This window comes from Lithobates pipiens, unplaced genomic scaffold, assembly GCF_037356315.1.
Source record: "Lithobates pipiens isolate NorthernLeopardFrog02 unplaced genomic scaffold, aLitPip1_a1.2 Scaffold_22, whole genome shotgun sequence".
Classification (NCBI taxonomy): Eukaryota; Metazoa; Chordata; class Amphibia; order Anura; family Ranidae; genus Lithobates; species Lithobates pipiens.
In genome coordinates, this window is record NW_027507784.1 from 122,969,121 (window position 1) to 122,977,091 (window position 7,971).

Below are 7,971 nucleotides of genomic sequence, written 5' to 3' on the forward strand. Positions count from 1 at the left end.
AATCAATTGCTATCGCAAACTGAAGGCGCATGTGGCTTGAAGCTGACTAGCAGAGTAGAGGAAGGCTATTGGCTTTGACGAAGCTGATGGCCTACCCACTTACTGTTTTCTCATGCATTACTATAGTCCAGGCAGCTACAACAGCAGAAAAAGGTGACAACTTTGCAGTGGTTTTGCTTCAGAGGGAACAGCATTGTCAGCCTGAAGTGATGATTCAACAATCTACTAACAGAATCGGGATAACTATACCCCCATTGAGTATTCTGACAGTAGGGACTCTGCTGTTAGAATACACTGATCAGGGCTGTAGCCAAAAATTAAAGTTGTCTAACAGTCCGAACAGCAGGAACAGCCATAAATGGATTAAAAGATGGCTAGACCCAGCAGAGGGTGGGTTCTAGCTGTGATTCGTGATCTTCTCTTGCTGGATATTGCTTTACCTACTCTGTTATTGTTATTATGTTAAAACAATTATGTTTATAAGCTGGCATCTTAAATACAGGTGCCCTATATGGTTATTGTCTTTTACTATCTACTTATTACTTTGGTAATTAGCATTTAAGGGCTTGTAGCACCTTTTTATAGGATAAACTGTTATTAACATTGCTAGCATGCCAGGGAGAATGCATGCAATGTGGTTTTGTCTTGGATACTAGTCCCCACTCGCTGAGATCTCGAAATAAGATTTATCTGATATTGGAAAATGGATTGGGACAAAGCAGAGTACATTTGAGATAATACAATGCTTTGTAGCAACATGGTTTTTATTTGAACTTGAATGGGTTATCCACAAGTTCACTATAGGTTATGAGCTTGTCACAAATAGTGCTGTTCTAATTGACATAGGAGGCACCAAATCGCTAAACCACACTGATCAGCCATAACTTTATGACCACCAAATATTGAGTAGGTTCCCCCTTTGCCTCCAAAACAGCCCTGACCCATAAAATCATGAATGCCTCTAGACCTCTAAAGGTATGCTATGGTATCTGATCTCAGTAGTAGATCCTTTTGATTCCTGGAAGTTGCAAGGTGGGGTCTCCCATGGATTGGACTTGTTTGTCCAGCACATCCCACAGACGCTCGATTTGGTTTAAGAGCTGGAGAATTTGGAGGCCGAATCGACACCTTAAACTCACTGTTGTGTTCCTAAAACCCCTCTTGAACCATTTTTACAGTGTAGCAGCAAAAATGATGTACAAGTGAATGTGAGAGTTGACATCACTAAGGGTACAAGGGAGGAGTTGGAATCCTTATGGGTAGAGCAACAAAGGGAGGAAACTAACTACTGGGAGTATGTTATAGGCCCCATAGCCAGATGGAGGAGGCGGACCTCCTATACCAAATTTAATTAGCGGCAAGAATGGGATGTGCCATTATAATGGGGGATTTTAATTATCCAGACACAGACTGTGTAAAAGGAACCGCGCATTCATCTAAAGCTCGCCAGTTTCTAAATGTCTTGCAGGTCAATTTCATGAGTCAGATAGTAAATGCACCACCTAGAAACAAAGCGTTACTAGAACTACTGATTACCAACAATACAGACCTGATCACGGATGTGGAAATACGGGGAAATTTAGGAAACCGCGATCACAAGTCAATTTGTTTTAGTATAAATCACACAAATAGGAAACATGAGGGGAATACAAAGACACTGAATTTCAAAAGAACAAACTTCCCTAAACTACGATCCTTGCTAGAAGATAACAATTGGGATAAAATCTTAGGAACAAAGAACACGGAGGAAAAACGGGTATGCTTTAAGAGCATATTAAATAAGGGCGTGAGCCAGTGCATCCCGATGGGAAATACAATTAAAAGAGCTAATAAAAGTCTTGGAAGGCTTAACGCAAATGTAAAAATGCATATACAAGCAAAAGAGAAGGCCTTAAAAAAATACAAGGCTGAGGATCAGCATTCCAATGTTGCAAAGAATGCAACAAGAAATGTAAGGGTGCAATCAGGGTGAAAGGCACATAGAGCAGTAGAGTAAAAAAAAGGCCCAAGAAATTATTTAAGTACATAAATAGTAAGAAAGGGAGGTCAGATCATATTGGTCCAATAAAGAATGATGAAGGAAATCTGGTTACTAAGGATGGAGAGATGGTGAAGGTATTGGGTTTATTCTTCTCAGGCATCATGAGTGAATCGGGGGACTTCAGTAACCAAAACTGCGATGTTTATCCTCATGACTTGAAAAAAAATGTAACATTAATTAGTCACTGGGACCAGATGGCTTGCACTCGAGGGTCCTTAAGGAACTTAATCAAGCAATTGCCAGACCATTGTTCCTAATTTTTATGAACAGTTTACTGAATGGAATGGTACCAGCTGATTGGAGAAAAACCAATGTAGCGCCAATATTTTAAAAAGGGCCAAGATACATCCCTGGAAATTACAGAACAGTTAGCCTAACATCAATTGTATGCAAGCTCTTAGAGGGGATGATAAGGGACTATATACAAGATTTTAGTAATAACAATGGTATCATTAGCAGTACTCAGCATGGATTCATGAAGAATCGTTCTTGCCAAACCAATCTATTAACCTTCTATGAAGAAGTGAGCTGCTATCTAGATAAAGGAAGGATCGTGGATGTGGTGTATCTGGATTTTACAAAAGCATTTGATACAGTTCACCATAAATGTTTACTGTAGAAAGTAAGGTCCGTTGGCATGGACCATAGGGTGAGTACATGGATTGAAAACTGCCTACAAGGTTGAGTTCAGAGGGTGGTGATTAAATGGGAATTACTCTGAATGGTCTGGGGTGGAAAGTGGGGTCTCTTAGGGTTCTGTCCTGGGACCAATCCTATATAATTTATTCACAAACGAACCTGGAGGATGGGATAAACGGTTCAATCTCTGTATTTGCGGACGATGCTAAGCAGGGCAGTAACTTCTCCGCAGGATGTGGAAACCTTGCAAGAAGATTTGAACAACTGGAGAGAGTCCAGAGAAGGGCAACAAAATGAATAAAGGGACTGGAGGACCTTAGTTGTGAGGAAAGGTTACAAGCACTGAACTACTTCTCTCTCTGGAGAAGAGAGGCTTGAGAGGGGATATGATTTCAATGTACAAATACCCCATTGCTGACACCATAATAGGGATAAAGCTTTTCTGAAAAGGAATTCAATAAGACATGCAGCCATTCACTAAATTTTGAAGAAAATCATTTTGACTTTAAACTGCGTAGAGGGTTCTTTACTGTAAGAGCGGTTAGGATGTGGAATGCTCTTCCACAGGCAGTAGTTTCAGCGGGGAGCGTCGATAATTTCAAAAACCTATTAGATAGGCACCTGAACGACCACAACATACAGGTTTATACAATGCAATACTGACCTAAAATCACAAACAGGTTGGACTTGTGTCTTTTTTTTCAACCTTGCCTACTATGTATTATTCTGCTGAAATAGGCCGCTTCCATCAGGGAACACTGCTTTCATGAAGGGTTGTACTTGGTCAGCAACAACAGTAACCTCCATATGAATGGCAGGATCCAAGGTTTCCCAGCCTGAATCCTAACACTGCCTCTGCTGGCTTGACTTTTCTCCCATACTGCATTCTGGTGCCATCTCCTCCCCAGGTAAGAAATGAACACGCACTTAGCCATCCACATGATATAAAAGAAAATGTGATTTATCAGATAAGGCCACCTTCTTCGATTGCTCCGTAGTCCAGTTCTGATGCTCATATGCCTACTATATGTGCTTTTGGCTGTGGACACAGGTCAACGTGGGCATCCTAACTGGTCTGCGGCTATTCAGTCCCACACACAACAAACTGCAATGCCCATTTTTCAACACATTAACGTCAAGTACAAAATGTTTACTTGCAGTTTAACATTTCTCACTGACTTTCCAATGCCACTGTACTCTCAAAAAACGTTATGCACTTAAACTGTCAGTGGTCATATTGTTTTGTTACGTCTGATCGGTGTACTCTTGAATAGTACACTATGCTGTCCCTCCCCACCAAGTAAAAATTGTCACCAGTGAAAACAAATGAGCAACACCCATCATTTACCTTCGAACCCCCTGTCCGCAGATCATCCTATAGCTGATCAGTGTAACTGACACATTAAAGTCTCACATACTGCAGTGCCAATCATATTTGGTGGAAATTGTAAATATGCCTTGCATCTTCAGAAGTATACATATCTGTCTCTAAACCAGTGGTTCTAAACCTTCCTTGGGTCGTGACCCCTTGATAAAATTTCCCAAATGTGGGGACCCCTAACAGTAAAATTATTTTCGTAGCGTGGATTGTCAGCACCCAAGGCACGACAAGTAATTTGCACCCCTAACCCACAGATATTTATTGCTCCCTTAGTCCCTTCCACTCGTACAGTATTAAAACCCCTTATGGTACATTGTGGATGCACCACTATCTCTTTGTGCTCCTTTCTTTCCCTTTTATGTCTCTCTATCCTAATTTCTTGTTTTTTTTCCCCCCCCCATCCCTCTCTCTAGCTGTCTTTCTTTTTCTCTCTATTATTCTTTCTCTCCCTTTTTTCTTTGTTCCTCACCCTCTTTTTCTCTCCCTTCCATATATTCTCTATTTTTATTCCTGCCAGTTGTTCTAACCTTACTCCATTCTTTTCAAAACTTAAACCTCTTTCATGAATGGGCACTTTTGCTAGTTAGAACAATACTTGATGATCCAGCTGTTAATGTCCTTTGCAGGCACTTCCTGTTATAGGGGGACAATACTCTGTCCCTGCATTTTTAACCTCTCACGTGGGTTCATGATGGCATGATCTACTGTTGTCACCTAGTTGTCACTGGAGCTAATGCATGTAGATAGGAAGTGCCTGCAAGAGGTCAACATTGAGATGCACCTAAGTTTTATAAAGGGTCCATCCACACTTGTTTGGTGCTATGATATAAATAGAGAGCATGTACCTGCGGAACGAAGTCCCGCCCTTGTGGGATGTAACGCGGATGGACGTGACTTCACCCGCAGCCATTGCAGATCATTTGTTTACATACTGTATCGCCTAGCACTTGGTCTAAGTGCCATTCTTGTGAGTTTTTATTCATTTTATAGCTATTAAATTTTATATATGCAGAGAGCACTATGCATTGTCTTTTATTTTTTTGATATATGTGACTCTGGAGTGGACAGTGCTGATTAATACATCCATCAGGGGACTGTCTAGGACGTATGTGCCGACTTAATAATTTAATACCCCAAGTGGGAAGGTGTATGAGACCCTCTACAATCAAAGGGTCTATTCAGTGAGGTGAGCGGCCATCTTCTACTCTGGTGGAGGTTTTGATATTCCCACAATGTCACCTGCATGCTATTACTTGTAGTACATCACGGAAGACTGCACGGATTATCTTTTCATTACAATTTTTGTTTTTCATTTTGGACTTCTTTAGCTCTGCACTACCTGTTTTATGATTTTACCTCAGGGATTTGAAATTTTGACCCTTGGTGTTCAGCAGCTTTCAGTTTGTGATATTTTATTGCGGTAATTAGTTTTTCCTTTTGGATGAGCCAGGAAATAAATCAATTTTCAAGGATTGCACAGACAGGATAGGAGCCAATCAAACATACTGGAGTAGGAAGTTCCAGAGGAGGGGAGAGGTTCTGGAAAACTCCTGGATGCCAGCATGGGAGGAGGTAACAAGGGAGCTCCAGAGCAAGATGTCTTGGGAGGAGCAGGGAGGATGATTTGGGTGATATGAAGTTGGTGATGTAGCAGGGCTGTGGGTGGCTTTGCATGTTGTGGTTAGTATTCTAGATTTTATATGTTGGACTAGTGGGAGCCAGTGAAGAGAATGGCAGAGAGGTGCCAACAGATAAATAAACAAGGCAGACACCAAATTTTGCAATTTGAGTCCACAAAAAGGCATGTAGTGTTATTTTACAAGAGGATGAGTGTCAGAAACCATGAATGAGACCGAGACAGAAGTACAGTTAAATCACACTTGTTTAATAATAAAAGTAAATAGAACAAACATAGTCAAAACCTAGCCAAAGTTCGGTAACCAGAATGGATAGTCAGCCAAGCCAGAAAGTCGGGGATCAGTGTAGTGGAAGAGCAAGCAGGATCTAGAGCCAGAAGGGATGTCAGCCAAGCAAGTCTTTAACAGGAACGTAGGCGATAGTCTCTGTGATGTTGACCAAGACTAAGGCAGAGATCCTCTGGGCTGGACGGCTTAAGTAGGCAGGACTGACGAGCAGGATATCATCAAATGGTGAGTAACTGTGGAGAGATAGGAGCTGACAATTAGCCGACAGCTGAGCGGCCAGCTCAGAGAAGGAAGTGCTGAGCCCAGCCCTGACACTGAGTGCATTTGGCAAATTTGTATTTTCCTGTACTTTATAGTTCTTTACAATAATAAAATACTGAGAAATGTGCATGTATTGTAAATATGTACTCCATTTATTTTTAATTTATTTTTTGCCCTGACTTGCATTTTTAAAGTCATGATATTTGGTGGTGCATGGCTCACTTACATAAAAGAATCAGATTGTTATGCAACAAAGGATGAGACCTGAACAGGCCTGTCTTGGCTCAGCATATATCTATTATTCAATGCATGTTGTGCAATATTCCCATTACTCCCTTGTTAACAAGAAAATAGGATTATCAGCAGAACTGTCTGGAATTTGGATGAAAAATTCATATTTGTTCAATTGTCTTCCATGGTCTGTCATTACAATCAGTTGTGGTCCACTGAGCAATTACCATACTAGTTAGCCAAATACATTGGTTACTTACATATGCTCATATTACAATTGCTGTCAATGGCAAGCTTTAGTGGCATTTGAGGGAAAAGTTGGTGAACAGAAGCATTTGTTTGTGTCTCCTAAGAAATGCCTCCTATATTTACTACAACATTACAGTATCAAATTAACTTTTTTTATTTTCCTTCATCTCAGGTTTCTTTGCTAATTTGCCTGCACTGAAGATGTAAACAGTTTTCCACTAAGTACCCTGCATTATTCAACAGTCAGTAATGTGCACGCATTAAACTCTTTGTCTTGAGTCGATTAGGGTAACTGTTAATGGACTTGCATATAAATAAAATAAATATTTTGATGTGTAAGTTTTCAGGTACTAAAGTGTCCTTTATAAAATGCTGCATGCAAACAGGAAACAGGTGGAGAACAAAATGACCACAACATGTACAAAAAAAACTGTTTACTGTTCTTCTGGAAGCATGAAATAATCCCTGTTTACTTATACACATAAAGTACACAATGTATTAACTGCACATTACAGTAAGTAGGAGACAATCAAGTGATTTAAACATTGGGTTTACGGTAATATGTGGGGACCAATTAAGTTTGTTAATCTAAAAAAAAAAAAAAAAAAAAAAAAAAAAGATCCTGTCCCTATAAAGCAGGGATCTCAAACTGGCTGCCCTCCAGCTATTGCGAAACTACAATGTTGAGACGCCTTCTTGTAATTTGGCCCCCCTCTAACACCTGAAGAACCTGGCTGATTCTGCCAGTTTCTACCCTCTCCTCTGTAAACTGACCACAGTTCATCATGGCTGCTGAGCCCTGACACCATGGTCAGTTTATGTGTCTCCGTCAGCTGCTCTCTTGTGACAGTGCCCTCCCCCATCCCACCTGGTGCTGAAATAACAGTGTTATTTTCATACCATCTGCTCTCTATCCTAACCTAGTGTCCCCTGGTGTGTGTTATTTATAGAAAAAATGCTGATTATACCTCATTTCAGAGCACCCTGCCGGCGCTCACGTGATCGGCCTACTTTCTTCTCCTCTCCTCTCCTTATCCCAGCTGATGTCAGCGGGGGAATCTCGGCCCCACCTGCTGCAGCTGTCAGGTAGAGGAGAGGGACAGCCGGTCACATGAGCACCAATCAGTGCTCTGAAATGAGGTATAATCATCATTTTTTAATTTGTATACATTTTATAAATCACACACACAGGGGGACAAAGCATTAGGGACACAGAGCAGATGATATAAATTAGAGTGGCTTAA